Genomic DNA, 20,215 nt, shown 5'->3' with positions numbered 1-20,215 from the left:
GTCATAATATATTATATATATATTATATATACACACACACACACACACACACACCTACCTACCTACCTACCTACCTATCCATATATATATATATATATTTGCCTTATTCTGTCTGTCTGTCTGTCTTGCTCCAAAATTGTGTCGTTACAGTGACAACCGTCGGATTGGCCGCTGGGCTCGGCCTGGTCCCGCCCCTCCACACGGATTGGCCGCTTGGCCTGGCCCTGCCCCCCGCATGGATTAATTGTTTGGCCAGGCCCGCCCCCGCACACGATGCCCGCTAGGCCACGTCCCCTGCACGCGCTGCCCGCTATGCCACGCCCCCTGCACGCGCTGCCTGCTATGCCACGCCCTCTCACACTATGCCCACTCGGCCACGCCCCCTCACACTATGCCCGCCCGGCCACGCCCCCCTCACGCTATGCCCGCTCGGCCACGCCCCCTCACGCTATGCCCGCTCGGCCACGCCCCCTCACGCTATGCCCACTCGGCCACGCCCCCTCACACTATGCCCGCTCAGCCACGCCCCCCGCACACATTGGGCACCTGTACAGCTTCCCCCCAGGACTACTCCTCCCATTATACTCCTCCTATTATACTCCTCTCTGAGGGGTTCGCAGCATGGGGGATGGAGCATGATGGGGGGTGCAGCATGGGGGGTGGACCACGATGGGGGGTGCCCAGAATGGAGGGATCAAACACGATGGGGGGTGCCCAGAATGGGGGGATGAAACACGATGAGGGGTGCCCAGAAAGGGGGGGATGAAACACGATGGGGGGTACGCAGCATGGGGGATGGAGCACAATGGGGGGGTGCCCAGAATGGGGGGATGAAACACGATGGGGGGTGCGCAGCATGGGGGACGGAGCACGATGGGGGGGTGCCCAGAATGGGGGAATGAAACATGATGGGGGGTGCGCAGCATGGGGGATGGAGCACGATGGGGGTGCGCAGCATGGGGGATGGAGCACGATGGGGGTGCGCAGCATGGGGGATGGAGCACGATGGGGGCAGCGCAGCATGGGGGATGGACCACAATTGGGTGCGCAGCATGGGGGATGGAGCACAATGGGGGGTGCGCAGCATGGGGGATGGACCACGATGGGGGGTGCACACCTCCCCCCAAAACACACACACACACACCGCACAACACACCACACACACACTGGGAACCACAAACAGCGCCCTACACAGACACACACACAGACAATGCTGCACACACACACACAAACACCCAACACACAAACACCGCGGCACACACAAATATATGCACATACCGCGCAACACACAAATTGCACAAAACATACCTCCCCTAAACACACACACAAACCGCGCAACACACACAACGCTACAGACACACAGCGCTCCACAAACAATGCAACACACAAACAACACCACTCTCACCCCCCCCCCTCCCCCGACAACACCCAGAACATTTACAGCGCCCTACACAAACACTGGCAACTACACACAACATTTTATATATATATATATATATATATATATATATAAAAACAAAAATCATACATTAACTACACAATACGTAAATTCTAGAATACCCGATGCGTTAGAATCGGGCCACCTTCTAGTATATATATGTGTATGTATATATGTTTATATTACACACACACACACACACACACACACATATATATATATATATATATATATATATATCTATATATATATATATATATATATATATATTTTTTTACACACACACGCACATACATTCATACATACATACATACATACAGATGTGTAGCTAGCCAGGTCAGATTTATCGTATAGTGAACATGGTAAGTAAACAACTCAAGATCGAATGTGGAGTTGGAGGAGTTTTTTGCAATTTCAAAGCACTTGGAATTTTTTTTTTCTCATTTTTCAGTGAATCACATGACAAACTGAATGGTGTCATTCAAAAGTACAACTCATCCTGCAAAAAACAAGCCCTCATATGGCTATATTGGCGGAAAGAAAAAAAAAAAAAAGTTATAGCTCTTGGAAGAAGGGGAAAAAATAAAAACAAAGCACAAAAACAGAAAACCACCCAGTTGAGAAGGTATTAAAAACTGATTTTAAAGGGGTTGTTCACTCTATCTTTAATATAATGAATGTCAGGCATATGATTTTGTGACACTTACACTAATATACAATTATTACAGACTCTTCTCCTTCCAGACCGTTCTGCTTTCCTGTTCTCAAAATGGCAATTGATAAATAAGACCTGTCCACCATCTTCCTCCAATTGAAAAACACTGCACGTTACAAATCTGTTTTTCAAAATGGAGGAGTCTGTGACCAGACCTGTCCATCAGCAGAGATTTCAAAAACAGGAGTAGAGGTGACCGGACCCGTGGAAGTAGGTTTAGCTGGACTTTAGATAAAGTTCGATTTGGGACCCGGAAATGACCTGGCCCCATTGGAAGTCACTGATTGGGCATTTCAGGTCTCTGCCCACATGCAGCCAGCCATAAACATATCACTTCCAGGGATGGGTGAGCCGGGTTTGCACTAAAATCTGCCTTTTATTCTTTATATGTTGGGTAAACCAAGCTTTAGAGAGTGAAAGAGCCTAAAGATAGGAGGAGCAATAGGTGAAAATATCAACAATAACAATGCAATGTTTCTTAGGCAAAGGAAGTGAGGCATCCCAATGGTCTGGTCGCCACAGTAGAGTTGCCCCAAAAGCATACCTCCCAACCGTCCCGGATACAGCGGGACAGTCCCTCTTCTGAGCCTTTGATCCCGGGTCCCGCCCGTGAGGCTGTTTGTCACGGCTCCACCCACCCACTGTAGCCCCGCCTCGCTGTTTCTCCCTTCTATTCATTACAGAGCCGACCGCGCACCTACTCCTGTGACTGCTGCTGAGGTATGAATCACCCCCTGCAGCAGAGCCCCCCCCCCTGCACCAGAGCCGACCCCCCCAGTCCTGGAGCCTGCGTTTCTCTGCAGCTGTTGTCTGATTCCCCGTGTGCGGCTTCTCACTGCTGCAGACACGCGGGGAGTCAGGAAGCTGAGGAGACCGTGCAATCAGCGCTTCTCTCTCCTGCAGATAGCACTGGCCAGTAATAACCTATGCAGAGTGACATCTGCAGGCTTCTATTACCGATCAGTGGTCTCCTGCCTGTGGAGCAGAGCTGCTGGGTCCTAGCTTCCCAACAACTTCAGCTCTGCTTTATCCTGGCTCCTCTACCAGTTAAAGGTAACATGTCAGCAGAAATTTCACAATAAAAGTAATAGATTCCCCTCTGCAGCTCCTGGGCTGCTTCTAGAAAGGTTCCTGTTGCTATTGTGCCCCCTTTGAGACCTACAAAAATACTTTATGAAGTCTTACCTTTTTGTATGCAAATGTGTTTTTATGGTCACGGGGGCGGGCTGTCTGGCGTCCGTTATTCCCCCTCCTGCCGCTTTACGCAGTCCCCCATTGCTCATTTACATACACAAGAACGCCTTCCTCATGTAACTGTCCTCCCGAAGATTTGCGCATGTGAACGCTTTTTCAGGTGATTGCGCAGGCGCGAGATTATGGGCGGCGCTGTGATTGTCATCAACAGCGTTAACCAAGTACCCGCCCATAATCTCGTGCCCGCACTTTTCCCTCTGACTCCACCGTTATGCGCAAGTGCTGGCCATATGAACCATGTTACCTATTACTGCGGGCACGAGATTATGGGCGGGTACTTGGATGACTTTGCTGATGACAATCACAGCGCCGCCCATAATCTCGCGCCCACGGTAATAGGTAACATGGTTCATATGGACAGTGCTTGCGCATAACGGTGGAGGCAGAGTGAGAAGCGCGGGCACGAGATTATGGGCAGGTACTTGGATGACGCTGCTGATGACAATCACAGCGCCGCCCATAATCTCGCGCCCATGGTAATAGGTAACGTGGTTCATATGGCCAGTGCTTGCGCATAACGGTGGAGGCAGAGTGAGAAGCGCGGGCACGAGATTATGGGCAGGTACTTGGATGACACTGCTGATGACAATCACAGCGCCGCCCATAATCTCGTGCCCATGGTAATAGGTAACGTGGTTCATATGGCCAGTGCTTGCGCATAACGGTGGAGGCAGAGTGAGAAGCGCGGGCACGAGATTATGGGCAGGTACTTGGATGACACTGCTGATGACAATCACAGCGCCGCCCATAATCTCGCGCCCATGGTAATAGGTAACGTGGTTCATATGGCCAGTGCTTGCGCATAACGGTGGAGGCAGAGTGAGAAGCGCGGGCACAAGATTATGGGCAGGTACTTGGATGACGCTGCTGATGACAATCACAGCGCCGCCCATAATCTCGCGCCCATGGTAATAGGTAACATGGTTCATATGGCCAGTGCTTGCGCATAACGGTGGAGGCAGAGTGAGAAGCGCGGGCACGAGATTATGGGCAGGTACTTGGATGACGCTGCTGATGACAATCACAGCGCCGCCCATAATCTCGCGCCCATGGTAATAGGTAACATGGTTCATATGGACAGTGCTTGCGCATAACGGTGGAGGCAGAGTGAGAAGCGCGGGCACAAGATTATGGGCAGGTACTTGGATGACGCTGCTGATGACAATCACAGCGCCGCCCATAATCTCGCGCCTGCGCAATCACCTCAAAAGCGTTCACACTTTGCACAGTGCTTACTCCCGCGAGAGTGGCACTGGGCATGCACAAAACTTCAGGAGGACAGTTACATGAGGAAGGCTAAATTTCTGGTGACAGTTTCCCTTTAAAGGGAACCTATCAGGTGCAATCTGCACTCAGAGCCAGGAGCAGTTCTGGGTGTATATTGCTAATCCCTCCCTAACTGTCCCTGTATACACTAGCATAGATAAAGGCATCTATAGAAAAAGTATTTTTAAAGAGCTTATATCTTATGCTAATTAGCGCGGGGACTAGTCCGAAGGGCGTTACTTCACTTGGCTAGTCGGCTCACATAGCGTATTAGTACTCACACAGGGGCGTAATAACATGCTAACATGCTATGCGAGCCGACTAGCCAAGTGAAGTAACGCCCTTCGGACTAGTCCCCGCGCTCATTAGCATAAGATATAAGATCTTTAAAAATATTTGTTCTTGATCTCTTTATCTATGCTAGTGTATACAGGGACGGTTAGGCAGGGATTAGCAATATGTGCCCAGAACTGCTCCTGGCTCTGAGTGCATATTGCACCTGACAGGTTCACTTTAAAGGGAACCTGTCACCAGATTTGGGGCCTATAAGCTGCGGCCACCACCAGCGGGATCTTATGTACACATTCTAACATGCTGCATACCTCCCAACCGTCCCGGATACAGCGGGACTTTCACGCTTTACGTTGTTTGTCCCGTTGCCACGGGCGGGACGGCCGGCTCCCGGGCTCCGCCCACCCACTCTCTCTCCGCCTCCCTGCTTTTCCCTCCTACCATCCTAGTAGACGTGGCATAGAGAGGAGCGCTGCCTGTGCTGCTGCTGGTACAGTAAACTAATCTCCCCAGCGCTGATTTCCCTCCCTCCCCCCTCACCCCCGGCCGGAGCCTGTCTGTGCGGTCGGCCGGCCGCCTGTCTGTGCAGTCGGCCGGCCGCCTGTCTGTGCAGTCGGCCGGCCGCCTGTCTGTGCGGTCGGCCCGCCACCTGTCTGTGCGGGCGCCCCCCTGCCGCCTGTCTGTGCGGGCGCCCCCCTGCCGCCTGTCTGTGCGGGCGCCCCCCTGCCGCCTGTCTGTGCGGGCGCCCCCCTGCCGCCTGTCTGTGCGGGCGCCCCCCTGCCGCCTGTCTGTGCGGGCGCCCCCCGCCGCCTGTCTGTGCGGGCGGCCCGCCGCCTCATTGTGCGGGCAGCCGGCCGCCTCTCTGTGCGGGCGGCAGGCCGCCTCTCTGTGCGGGCGGCCCGCCGCCTGTCTGTGAAGGCGGCCGGCCGCCTGTCTGTGAAGGCGACCGGCCGCCTCACTGTGCGGGCGACCGGCCGCCTCACTGTGGCTGCCTGCGTGTCCGTGCTGGAGGCCCGCCGGCTGCCTGCGTGTCCGTGCTGGAGGCCCGCCGGCTGCCTGCGTGTCCGTGCTGGAGGCCCGCCGGCTGCCTGCGTGTCCGTGCTGGAGGCCCGCCGGCTGCCTGCGTGTCCGTGCTGGAGGCCCGCCGGCTGCCTGCGTGTCCGTGCTGGAGGCCCGCCGGCTGCCTGCGTGTCCGTGCTGGAGGCCCGCCGGCTGCCTGCGTGTCCGTGCTGGAGGCCCGCCGGCTGCCTGCGTGTCCGTGCTGGAGGCCCGCCGGCTGCCTGCGTGTCCGTGCTGGAGGCCCGCCGGCTGCCTGCGTGTCCGTGCTGGAGGCCCGCCGGCTGCCTGCGTGTCCGTGCTGGAGGCCCGCCGGCTGCCTGCGTGTCCGTGCTGGAGGCCCGCCGGCTGCCTGCGTGTCCGTGCTGGAGGCCCGCCGGCTGCCTGCGTGTTTGTGCTGAATGGGTGTGGATGGGGAGTGGATATGGGCGTGACTGTGAAATGGGTGTGGTTAGGGGGCGTGGCCTAAAAATTTGCCGCGGCGCGCTACGCGCGCCGCAAACTTTGTCCCTCTTTTCCTTCTTTAAAAGTTGGGAGGTATGCCAAAAGGGTTAATACTAAGCCTGGAAGCAAGCCGGGGGGGGGGGGGTTTGAGTCCCCCCTTGGCCAGTAGTACCTACATTCAACACGGTTCCTACTCCAGGCCCGCAGAGAGCTCTACACCTGGTATTCTGGGGAGTTTCCGAGAAGCTCTGACCTTGGGGAGGAGTTAGAGGAGTGACAGTTGGAAGCTGACCGTTGAATAAAGAGGAGTGAGGAGCTGGAGTAGTGCGGACAAGCAAGCTAGGTCTGGGGTAAGATAGCCGAGCCCAGAAAAGAGAGGTCTGCAGAGAGGTACAGGAGGAAGATTCTGGGGAGTGGAGCTGAAACGGCTCACCTCAGAAGAAAACGCTAAAGACCGGACATCGTAGTCTGTGGTTGCCTGGGGTACTCGAGTCCCGGTAACCAAATCCAAAGGGCAGGAGGACTGCAAGTCTCCTGGCCCCACAACAACCCGAAGGTACAGCTGCACATCAGGGACCCGGAGCCGCTCCTAGCAGAGTGGCACCTGAGAAGGCCCGCGCAGCCTACCATACGGGTAAAGGGTGGTACCACAAGTCCTAGCAGAGAGGGCTCCATTTGACTAACGCAGCAGGGTCCTGTAGCAGAGAAGAGCGTAGTGAGAAGGCCTCAATACTCACCTGGCCAGGGAGATACTCCACAACTGCTTCCAGGCCAACCAGATCACTACCATCATCTGTACCGTTCTCCCAGGACTTCACCGGTTGTTGCAGAGTAGAAGGAAGGAGGTAAAGAAACTGCTGTCTTTGTCCATTATTATCCGTAACCCGACCCTGCCCCCTTAAAGAAGTTGTCCAGTTACCAAAACGGATTATTTTTTTTTTCTCATAAATCTTGCTAATATGTGCCTCTCCACACATCTATCCTGTTATTTTTAGCAATATTACCTTTTATTATGCTCTAGCAGCACATCCTCATTTCTGGCTCCAGCTCTGATGGAGTTAATCTCTCTCTTGACTTCCTGGGTTCAGTTACTACAACTTCCATAATCCTTTGCAGTAACTAGCAATCTCTCACACCCACTCAGATCTCCACCAAAACTGTTCCCTCCCCTCCTTCCTGTGTGCACTGCCTAATCATGGTAATAGAGCTTTTATCATTTATCACTAACTGTCTCCACTCTGGGACTTGTTGTGCAGGTCACTGGATGATACATGTCACTAACTTGATCCACTCTGTGACTTCTGCTGCATAGTACCAAGTTTCTCCACTCTCACCTGCACAACAAGTCCCAGAGTGGAGACAGTTAGTGACATGTAGCATCTGGTCACCTGCACAAGTCCCAGAGTGGAGACAGTGACATGCTCTGCTCTGACACATAGTGTGCTATATGTCACTATCTTGCTCCACTTTGGGACTACTTGTACAGGTGAGTGGAGAAAGTGGGTCCTATGCAGCAGATGTCACAGACTGGAGCAAGATAGTGACAAGCAGCACACTATGTGTCAGAGCAGAGCATGTCACTAACTGTCTCCACTCTGGGACTTGTTGTGTAGGTGACCGGATGCTACATGTCACTGTCTCCACTCTGGGACTTGTTGTGCAGGTGACAGAGTGGAGCAGATTGGTCCCATGCAGCGTCCGGTCACCTGTGCTGCTGGTAGGAGCACATGATCACACTGCTGACACCACAGGCTCTCCTGACAGCTGAGCACAGCGGGCGGATAGTGTGATCACATACTTGCGTGACAGGGGGGGGATTTCAGCTAAAGAAACCTCCCCCTGTACTCCACACTGGCGCACCGTACTTCCCACATCTGACGGATGCTAAGCGCGCGCTCTGTCTTCACCCCTGCACACTGGAGCCCCCCGGATCTTCCCCTCGATGCTGGGCTGTGACGTGCGGTAGTCACCGCCCACAGCCCAGTCAATCACTGAGAGTGGCACCTGCATCCTCTGACGTAAGAGGATACCAGCGGCCGCAGCACCAGGGGGTCATGTGACAGGCACTCAGCGTGCAGGATAGCACCGCTCAGTGCCAGAACTGCAACTAGAAGCCAATGAAGAAAATGCCTATAATGGTAAGTGACACTCATTGAGAAAATAAAAAAAATGGGTGAACCACCCCTTTAAGTCCACTGAGTTCCTAAAATAGATTTTCCAACGGGGTCCTGCTTCACCTGTGGGGAGCGAGATCACCTCAGCTGCGCCATCACCATCTACCTGCAGTGGCGGCCCACATAGCCACAAAACCACATGTGGCATCACAGACTTTATTTCATTGTAAATACAACTCCCATTATCATCCCCTTTATTAGAAAAGATACCGCCAGGGTCACGGAGCCGGGCCCCGCCACTGCTGACATCCCCGGACTAGTCCGGCCCGGTTCCGAGTATCGTCTAAGGCCCTGGGGCTGGGCGTGTCAGAAGCCTGTCCAGTGATCCAATAACAAATGCTAAAATTGTTTTTGTTGTTGCTTTTAGGATTATATAAAAATATTTATTGGTGGAACATCTCATCGTGTTAGTATATGTTTGTATATTGGCCATGGCATATGTGCATTCATTTTATCCTATAGGAGTGCTGGCCTTGTCTATACATTTCTTTGCTTTGGGGCTCTAGCTGCCTCCTGAGCATCCAACCCATATGCACCCAACTGTTACTTGAAGCTAAACCTGAACCTGAACCTCAGTACATATGAGGCCTTAAAAGGGGTTTTCACAGATCTACTGATTAAAATTAAGTTCCACAAAATGTTCCTGTGCAGAGATAATCTTATATATGTGCCCCTGCTATTTACTGTGCAATGGCCGTGTTTGACTGTGCAGGGATATGGGCTGATCATACTACATCTCTTGGGCCAAGGAGAAAGTTTAAAAAAAAAACAAAATGCATACAAAAATAGCACACCATGGGATCACAAATTGTTTGAGGTAAAAAAAAATATTTTTTATTTTTTTTGTAAGCAATAATTTATGATCCAGTGCTGTAATATCTGTATACTTTTTGGAGTCTTCCCCTGCCCAGGAGCTGTGGTATGATCAGACCATGTCCCACTCCCTGTACGGTCAGACGAGGCCATTACACAGCACATAGTAGGGACACATTTCCATCCAATTTTGGAACTTATTTTTATTCAAATATCTACTGATTAAAATATACTTTGTTCTTGGGAAAATCCAGGAGCGAAATATCATTGGTGGGGGCCCATTTTTACTTCCAAAGCAATTAGAATTGTGCATTTTGATGAGCTCTTGAGCTGCAAAAAGCCCATATATTTTCTTGCACAGAGGCCCTTTTCAGTCAGTGTCCGCCATTGGGAAAACTACTTTAAAAGGCACATAGTGAGGTAAATCAGGATGGCTATGGTCCATCTTAAGGTACATCTTAAGATGGACCATAGCCATCCTGATTTACCTCACTATGTGTGATTTACCTCACACTTCTTAACTGATCGGTGAACTTCTAACCATCTTTGCTTCTGAGAGACTCTGCCTCCCTAACATGCTCTTCTTATACACTCGTGACTTAGTTGAAAACTAACCCTACTGATGGATTTTCACTTGATACCACTTATTTTTCCAGCCTGTTAATCCATCCCAAGTTTTGTGAGATGTGTTGCTGCCATTAATGCCTCACTTTAGGCTTCTGATCTTTCTTCTATGTTCTTGGGGAATATGGCTATAAAAGATTTCCAAATCATTGCATTCTGGTTTCCTTTACATTTTACACAGCTTCTTAACTTTTGAGAAGTGGATTTGTACTTTAAACAGTTGCCTGACATTACAAAGCTTGTCAGCAGGGACACCTATTTAGAGTCTGCACAAAAGGTGTGGCAATTCTAACTTAATCCTAGCTGGTTTGTTTCATTCATCTGTAGAGGAGCTGTATTCTCTTATGCAACTGTACCCAAGCTCTACTCACCTGTAGAACATACAATCCTGCTAAAAACATCACATCAGACCTGTTTTTCCATAGTTGGCCAGGTAAACCTTTATTTAATTAGGTATAATTTCATGGTGACTATAACAACCAAATCCAAAACTAGGATTCTACTCCCTAAAGTCTGCTGCTTACCCAGGTCAGTCTCACAGGAGTAAGAATGGCATCCTGTGACCAACTGTTGTCTTATTTCCTTCAAGTAACACTGTATTGTCTTACTGGAAGCTCACTTTCATTAGGAAATAAGAAGTTTCCATTTAATTACTGTACATCTTTTTAAAGAGCGTACAATTTGTGTAAAGGAAGTATTTGACACCTTGGAGGAGCCAAAGTGGGAAGTCCAAGTAGTAAGTGCTGTGCCAATTAAGGCTATGTGCGCACTAGGCGTTTTTTTCACGCTGCGTTTTTATGTGCGTTTTTGTCTAAAAAACGCACCCGCGGCTAAAAAACGCGGCAAAAACGCATGCGTTTTTGCCGCGATTTGGTGCGTTTTTTGCTGCGTTTTTGCTCACTGCGTTTTTAATCAGTGCACAATGCCATTAAAGATTGTTGATGAAAAAAAAAAAAAAAAAAGGTCTGATGTCATTTCCTTCTTCAAAATGTTCATTGTATGCAGGAGAGCAGACAGCTGCAGAACTAGTGTATGCAGGAGAGCAGACAGCAGCTGCAGAACTACAAGTCTCAGCATCCTCCATTCACTAGTGTATGGAGGAGAGCAGACAGCAGCTGCAGAACTACAAGTCTCAGCATCCTCCATTCACTAGTGTATGCAGGAGAGCAGACAGCAGCTGCAGAACTACAAGTCTCAGCATCCTCCATTCACTAGTGTAAGCAGGAGAGCAGACAGCAGCTGCAGAACTACAAGTCTCAGCATCCTCCATTCACTAGTGTATGGAGGAGAGCAGACAGCAGCTGCAGAACTACAAGTCTCAGCATCCTCCATTCACTAGTGTATGCAGGAGAGCAGACAGCAGCTACAGAACTACAAGTCTCAGCATCCTCCATTCACTAGTGTAAGCAGGAGAGCAGACAGCAGCTGCAGAACTACAAGTCTCAGCATCCTCCATTCACTAGTGTATGCAGGAGAGCAGACAGCAGCTGCAGAACTACAAGTCTCAGCATCCTCCATTCACTAATGTATGCAGGAGAGCAGACAGCAGCTGCAGAACTACAAGTCTCAGCATCCTCCATTCACTAGTGTATGGAGGAGAGCAGACAGCAGCTGCAGAACTACAAGTCTCAGCATCCTCCATTCACTAGTGTATGCAGGAGAGCAGACAGCAGCTGCAGAACTACAAGTCTCAGCATCCTCCATTCACTAGTGTATGGAGGAGAGCAGACAGCAGCTGCAGAACTACAAGGCTCAGCATCCTCCATCCAGGACTGTATGCAGTTTTTTGCCCAAAAAGAAAAAAAAAATGACATGGGCTTCGCCATATTTTTGTATGCTAGCCGGGTACAGCAGGCAGGTACGGGCTGCCCCCAACCCCCAGCTGCCTATTTGTACCCGGCTGGGAACCAAAAATATAGAGAAGCCCTTTTTTTTTTAATTATTTCATGAAATAATTAAAAAAAAAAAATGACGTGGGCTTCGCCTAATTTTTGAGTCCAGCCGGGTACAACTAGGCAGCTGGGGATTGGAATCCACAGTGCAGGGTACCCATGCTTTCTGGGCACCCCCACTGCGAATTGCAGTCCGCAGCCACCCCAGAAAATGGCGCTTTCATAGAAGCGCCATCTTCTGGCGCTGTATCCAACTCTTCTAGCTGCCCTGGTGACGGGTGGCTAGCTAGGTAATAATGGAGTTAGGGCTAGCTGTATATTATCAGCTAGCCCTAAGCCCGAAATTCATGGTGTCACGCCAATATTAGACATGGCCACCATGAATTTATAGTAATGATAAAAAAAAAAACACAACACAGAGAAAAATATTTTTATTAGAAATAAAACACAACACAATTAGTGACTCCATCTTTATTGAAATAAACCCCCCTCCGCAGTAATCCTGGGTCAGGGTCCCGCGCCGTCCAATCCGGATCCAATATCATCAGATCGGTTTGCTGGAAGGCAAAGCGATCAGATGAACTGTCAGGTTCAAGTGCCTGAATCCCATCACACATCAGCTGATTGTATAATCGGCTTTTATACAATCAGCTGATGCATCAGTGCAAAAAAAAAAAAAAAAAAATACATACTCACTTATGTGCTGTGGTGATTACCGGCAGCTCCTGGAGCGATCGATTGGACAGGAGTCTGATCCTATACGATCGCTGCCGGAGCTGCCGGTAATCAGCTGATGAAGTCCCCTGACGGCAGGATCAGCTGATAGCCGGCCGGGCGCCCGCGTCACCGCGATCAGCTGATGCGTCAGGTGACTGCATCAGGTGATCCACCGCCAGGTCCTGCAAGCAAGGTCCTGCCCCGGGGAGACTGCACACAGCCAGAGCGGCGGGACCGGGAGGAGCTGGGAGCGGGCATGGCACCGGGACCCTGCGGACAGGTGAGTATATGACATTTTTTTTTTTTCTACTGTTCACTTTGTTTTTCGCCGCTGCCTCCACCTCCCGCCCAGACATGGCGCCGCACGGAGCTGACATGCACAGGACGGGAGGTGGAGGCAGCGGTGACGGTACCGGGAGGATTCATGCTTCTGTGTTTACCAACAGAAGGAATCCTCTTCCTGTACACGTCACTGTAGTGCCCACCCCTTGCGTTTATAGCTGCGTTTTTAGTCATAGAAACGCGGCTATATGCGTTATTCATTGCGTTTTTAACATCTCATTGAATTCAATGAGTGAAAAACGCAGTGGAAAACGCAGAAATAATTGACATGCTGCGTTTTTGTGGTCACCACAAAAACGCAGCTAAAAAAAAACGCTGTGTGAGGACAGCACTTCTGAAAACCCATTGACATTGCTGGGGAAGCAATGTCACTGCGTTTTCAGAACAAAAACGCGGTAAAAAACGCCGCTAAAAACGCGGCAAAAACGCCTAGTGCGCACATAGCCTAATACATAAGAGTTGGGGAATACTCAAAGTATGATCAAAATTCGGATAATCAGCATTTTGCCTTTTAAAGAGGATTACATTTTTTAATTTAAAACAGAATACCTCCTCCAATCAACACTGCTCTACGTATTCTGAAACAGTTTTTACTCTTCTGTGCTCCTCTGTTCCAGCGTTCTCCCCACAGTAATTAAAGATGCAATTTTTCATCCAACAGGGTGTATACAACAGATCTGGTTTGAGCATTTACTTTTTCTACTCTGACACTGACCAATGAAACCTCAGCCGCAACCACAGAAGTTCTGTATACACCCATTTGTTTGGCGGGAAAATTTGCATCTTTATTACCAGGGAACTTTGGAACGAAAGGGTACAGAAAAAAACAACAAACTGTTCTATGATCAGTGGAGCACCAACAATAAAAGGATGTACTCACTCTGAAGTTGAAAGGGTTAACCACTACTTGGACAGCCTCTTCTCATTTCCCATGTGCGCCCCCATAAAAAAAGCCTATACTCACCTCCGGTGTTGGCGCGTTTCCAGCTATATCGGAACGTGTGTTTCTGGCGTCCATATGACATTGTTATGACACGCAAGCCCCGCGCCTAATCACATGTGGCATTCTTCTCCCCATGAGCCCCGGGAACTTCTCCCCATGAGCCCTTGGAACTTCTCCCCATGGGCCCCATTCTGACATTGCTGTAATCGCGCTGGCATTTAGTATAAGCTTTGTTATTTTTATGGGGCTGCACATGGGGAATGAGAAGGGGCTGTCTAAGTAGTGGACAACCCGTTAAGGCTGCTTTCACACATCCGGCTTGAGCTGTGCGGCTCAATCCGGCTGTGCAAGCCATGCAACGGATGCGGTGAAAACACCGCATCCTTTGCATAACTTTTTCCCATGCGGCCCGTCCGGTTTTTGCCACTTGCGGCATGCTACTGAGCATGCGCAGTGGCAAAAACCGCATGCGGCGGCCGGTTGCGGTTTTTGCCGCATCGCGCCGCATCCGGCCGCCATAGGCATGCATTGAAAAATGCGCCGCATCGGCGGCTTTTTTTTTGCCGCACGAAAAAACGTGCCAGGCAACGTTCCATCCGGCCGCCGCATCGGCTAAATCTGCCGCATGTGGCAAAAAACGGATGGAACGCAAGGCCTTGCGGCACTAATTAAAGTCTATGCAGAAAAAACGCAACCGGCAGCAAAAAAAAAAAAAACGGTTGCGATTTTCCTGCAAAGTGCCGGAGTGTGCCGCATTGCAGAAACCGGAGGTGTGAAAGCAGCCTTAGAGAAAACCATTAAAAAGTCTTCTTTATGCTGCCTTTACATATTGTAGCATTGCCATTTTATTGGGTTTTTTTGCCACGATTTTCCAAAACGGCAGTAAAACATTGCTCATCTATTTACATTGTGGCAAAAGTAAAAATGCAAGGTGTGAACACAGCCTACTAGTTTACAAAGTATTTACCTTTTTTAAATGGCTGCTGTCCAAGAGTCAATACCAAGGAGATTTGAGATTCTCCTTTCATTCAGGCACCGAAGGCGCCTTAATTATGAATTATTATTAAGGCCGTTGACACATTCCTTAGATTATATCTTTATTTTCTTCTTCTTATTCACCTGATCTGGTTTTCCTTATTAAAAAAAAAAAAAAAAAAAAAAAAGGTATTCGGAATGGGCTTTAGAACATGAAAAGATCTGAGCAATAGAATATGCAAAACAACCTGCTCATCCATTTAGGATATTCTAAAACAATACATAGGGCATGAAATGTTTTGACAAACCCCGCAATAATATATAATCATTTACAATAAATGTTACAGATTCTTAAGGGATAGAGAAAATGTATCTGGGACAATCATGTTTTTGATTAAATAATAGAAGTTGTCTTGGTGAGACAATCCCTTTATGGCCTAAGTCAGTCATCATATACCCATTATAATCTATGGTGGTGTTCACATGTCTATAATTTTTTGCCAACGTTCATTTTTCATCTGAAACACTAAGGCATGCAAATATTGAATACAAGAATTAGAACATTCATTACTGCTAAGGAAATCAATTTAAAAATGAAGACACAGCACATAAAAACAGGCCACGTTTATTTGAGCCCAGTAGCCAGCATCAAGGCGTAGCTCTGTGTGTGTCGGACTTACACCCCTCTGCCCGTGCATGTTAAATGCTACTGTCATAGATTAACCATCATGTCTGGGGAATAACGAAGGATCGGTGTATATCAAAGGTAGCAACAACTTTTGACGTACATGTATGTTTTATAGTGTTTTTGATAGGCAGATCACACTACATATGGCCACTGAACAATTGTTCTGTGTGAATAGGCTGCCATTGTTCTCGCCAGCACATGTCCAATTACACAGGGCAATGATTTTAAAGCAGGCTTAAACAGAATTTCAGGCATAACTACGACCAAACAGAGAGAGAGGGGAGCCAGCACGATCTGAAATTGGCATGCATCATATAAAAAGTGAAAATTCACAGATTTATTCCAACTGTACTACAATAAAAAAAATGAGATTTTTAGCAAATAATTGATCAATTTTTTGAGCCACCCCTGCCAACGTCACGGCAAATCTCAATAGGGGGGTCCTACTCTACATTCTGTATTTCATGTGCCATGCGGCCTCCTAGATAAAGTTAAAAGCAGAACCATACTAGAGCACACATACCTGTAACCTGTATATAACCGCTTCTATGTTGCAAAAAAAGGCACTTGTGGATAGAGACCAGCCCAGGTCCCAGCATGTGGAGCAAGCTCTGCACCATACCAGGACTATATCAGAACTGATCCTCCCAGTGCCAAACAGCAACCATTGATAAAGGCGGACCAGATCCAAGATGGTGCTTAATTAGCATTGCCTGTGGAAAGGGGTGAGGTAACTGAATCTGAACAGCTACCAACAGGAGGAATACAAAGCAAACCAAAATCAGGCGTGCATGGCATGGTGGTGACCGGCCACCAGAATTTGTAGCATAACTACGACCAAACAGGGAGAGAGGGGAGCCAGCACGATCTGAAATTGGCATGCATCATATTGAGATATGCCGTGACGTTGGCAGGGGTGGCTCAAAAAATTGATCAATTATTTGCTAAAAATCTCATTTTTTTATTATAGTACAGTTGGAATAAATTTGAGAATTTTCACTTTTTATATGATGCATGCCAATTTCAGATCGTGCTGGTTCCCTTTTTTTTCTCTGTTTTGACCGTAGTTATGCTACAAATCTGGTGTCTGACCAACACCATACCATGCACGCCTGATTTTGGCTTGCAATATATTCCTCCTGTTGGTAGCTGTTCAGACTCAGTTACCTCACCCCTTTCCACAGGCAATGCTAATTAAGCACCATTCTTGGATCTGGTCCGCCTTTATCAATGGTTGCTGTTTGACACTGGGAGGATCAGTTCTGATATAGTCCTGGTATGTGTAGGGCTTGCTCCACATGCTGGGACCTGGGCTGGTCTCTATCCACAAGTGCCTTTTTTGCAACATGGAAGCGGCTATATACAGGTTGCAGGTATGTGTGCTCCATTATGGTTCTGCTTTTAACTTTATCTAGGAGGCCGCATGGCACATGAAATACAGAATGTAGAGTAGGACCCCCCTATTGAGATTTGCCGTGACGTTGGCAGGGGTGGCTCAAAAAATTGATCAATTATTTGCTAAAAATCTCATTTTTTTATTATAGTACAGTTGGAATAAATTTGAGAATTTTCACTTTTTATATGATGCATGCCAATTTCAGATCGTGCTGGTTCCCTTTTTTTTCTCTGTTTAAACAGAATTTCAGCCTACAAACAAGCATTTTGCTTTTATGTCGAATGACTGATAACACTGTCTGATTATTGGGAAACAAGCATTCCTAAGTATGCCGATGTATCCACGTCATTTTTTATACAAAACCAGAGTTAGGAAAACGCATGTAAAAGTGTATTTTCAGACAGCATATATAGATTTTTTTTGTTAATCTAGTGTGTGAGTGTGTGAGAAAGAGAGAGAGAGAGAGAGAGAAAAAAAAAAAGTGTGTGTCCGTGTGTTTGAGAGGAAAATTTAACCCCACGCTTTCCAGTTATTCAACAAATAAAATCTGCCATTCCAGTATCTGTTGTTTCAGATGCTGCATATCTTATATCTTCACAGTATAGACAATTGCCTTCAGATGACCCCAAAGATAAAAGTCTAAGGGGGTCAGATGGGGAGACCTTGGTGACCATTCAACAGTCCCACGATGACCAATCCACTTTCCAGGACACTGTTCATGTAGAAATGCTTGGACCCGACACCCATAATGTGATGGTGCACCATGGAGCATTCCTACATGAACAGTGTTCTGGAAAGTGGATTGGTCATTGTGGGCCAGTTGAATGGCCACCATGGTCTCCCAATCTGACCCCCTTAGATTTATCTTTGGGGGTCATCTGAAGGCACTTGTCTATGCTGTGAAGATACAAGATGTGCAGCATCTGAAATAAGGGATGCTGGAAGCCTCCTCAAGGGGGAGAGACGTTCAGCATCACAGCGATGTCACCGCGACGTCACTAAGCGGCCGGCCAATCAAAGTGGAGGGGTGGAGATGAGCAGGATGTAACATCCCGCCCACCTCTTCCTTCCGCATTGCGGCTGGCGGCAGGTAAGGAGACGTTCCTCGCTCATGCGGTGTCACACACAGCGATGTGTGCTGCCGCAGGAGCGACGAACCACATCGATAATCAACCATTAGCGATTTTTGGTTTTGGGATGACCTCTCCATGGTGAACGATTTTCACCATTTTTGAGGTCGCTTAAGGTCGCTGGTAAGTGTCACACGCTGCGATATCGTTAATGACGCCGGATGTGCGTCACTAACAACCTGACCCCGATGATAAAACTAACAATATCGTAGCGTGTAAAGCCCCCTTTAGTGTCGCCAGTCAGTAGGTGTAAGCGGACCCTTGGTTCATGCTTAGTCACTTCTGACCACATAATGGGTCCCCATTAGATATTTATCTGAACTGGTGCTGGGGCAGGAGGTTGCATGAGACTCGGGGGGAGGTGGGGGGGGGGAAGAAAACAAAAAAAAGATATGGTGCAATGAGGCTAGTTTCACACTTGCGTTAAACGGTATCCATTGCGTTGTGTGACGGATGCAACGGATGCGTTGCATATAATGGCACAACGGATCGTACAAAACAACGGAAAGCTTTTTATTTATTTAATTTTTTTTTTTTTTTTTTTTCTTCTTTACAGTTTTACCGGCAGCAGACTAATGTGAACGATCAGCTGATCACCCGGTGGCCGGGCGCTCAGCTGATCGCTCTCAAAAGCCGGCGGCCGCCCGCCGGCATGTGAGAGCGCTCAGCTGAACGTTCGGCCACCAAGAGACAAAATAAAGTTTATGTGATAAAAAAAAAAAAAAAAAAAAAAAAAAGAAGAAGAGCATGCGCAATGAAATCCTACGGATTGCGCTGCTCAAAAAAAAAAAAAAAACAAAAAAAAAAAAAACATTACATGCTGCGTTCCTTGCACCTGACGCAGCGTCAAAATAACGACGCTGTGTCGTCCAGCGGATGCAACACTGACACTTGCATTACAGTGCGTCGTCCATACAAGTCTAAGGAGAACAGCGCAGTGCGTTAACGGACTGCGCTATTCTCCATAGTGACAGACTGCGCTGAACGCAAGTGTGAAAGTACCCTGAGCCAGCTGTTGGCTGAGAGTTATCTTATCTAGGTATTAGAAGCCACGGGTGGAGTTATGTTTACATAACTCTACTGAAATCAAGATTTAGGTTTCTAATTTATACGCGGTCATGAAATTTACTGTAGATATTTAGACATAGCTATATTATCCACTTTAACACTAGAAGTCCCAGAAATTTCGAGCTCCCCCTGAAGTCCCGAAAAAGGGTCAAATGACATACGATAAACTGAATAGAACTAACTAGAAACTAAATGGCTAAACTCAATGGAAAACAACAACCTCCTGTGGTGCGACAGTAATGGCCTTAATTACAGAACAAAAAGACGGTGATTATAGGATGTTAGCTAAAACCCTTCAGGTCATTCTTTGGGTTCCAAAAGGTAGAAATGTTAAATGACCCCTCTCTGGGACTTCTAGTGCTAAAAGGAATATCCATCCTATAGTTTCCAGGGATTCCATGAAAACTGTTTCGCATAGGGGACAATCTTCAAAAGCCACCCAAGAAATTGTGAGGTGCCCGACACTTTAGTTTTTCAATAAAAGTGGAACAAAAAAAAAAAGTAAGTCTGCTGTATTTATTTTCTTAACTTTAGTGATAGGATATAGGACAAAGGCAGCCAAGTATTTGTCCGCCAAGGCATAATACTTTCTTAGCTACATATTTGCCTCTGACCATAGCCTGAGACATGTCAAACCACATTCATATCAACTGAACATGCATCACTGCCAGAAATTGTCACAAGTAAATATTAAACTCGTTCCTTTAGAATCAGAGACAGAAGTTGACCTTTCTCAGGGTCTTATCAGTCTCTGTTCACTGTCATCAGTTTCGATAAAATTGGATGTGACTAATGTCACTACATGTGAATGAAGCTATTCATCTCCAGTCTATGTAACTACTATGTCATCAGCAAACAATTCACGTCTTTAGATCCTATAACTATCACAATGCAGAAAGTATGGCCCCTCCTCATTACCAAACCAAGGCAAATATGTTTACTCGTAGAGAAACTCATGACTATGACTATTTATTGATTTTCCATTCATG

The 20,215-nt window shown here is 48.0% G+C and overlaps 1 protein-coding gene across 4 annotated transcripts in view; it reads right to left on the bottom strand.

Annotated features, from left to right (window-relative positions):
* SGMS2 (sphingomyelin synthase 2) overlaps positions 1 to 20,215 on the bottom strand; it is a 169,642-nt gene that overhangs the window by 112,388 nt on the left and 37,039 nt on the right. For 2 of the 4 annotated variants that reach the window (XM_075349199.1, XM_075349180.1), the window contains exon 2: positions 14,937 to 15,102. The exons of 1 other annotated variant lie outside the window; for it this stretch is intronic. The gene's annotated coding sequence lies outside the window, so the exon portion shown is untranslated. Of the gene's footprint in view, positions 1 to 6,640; positions 6,717 to 14,936; positions 15,103 to 20,215 lie in introns of those variants that run through there. One more of the 4 variants, XM_075349189.1, reaches the window with a different exon arrangement.

This window comes from Anomaloglossus baeobatrachus, chromosome 1, assembly GCF_048569485.1.
Source record: "Anomaloglossus baeobatrachus isolate aAnoBae1 chromosome 1, aAnoBae1.hap1, whole genome shotgun sequence".
Classification (NCBI taxonomy): Eukaryota; Metazoa; Chordata; class Amphibia; order Anura; family Aromobatidae; genus Anomaloglossus; species Anomaloglossus baeobatrachus.
The sequence above is the reverse complement of the archived record's forward strand: the minus strand, read 5'-3'. Positions and strand labels throughout refer to the sequence as shown.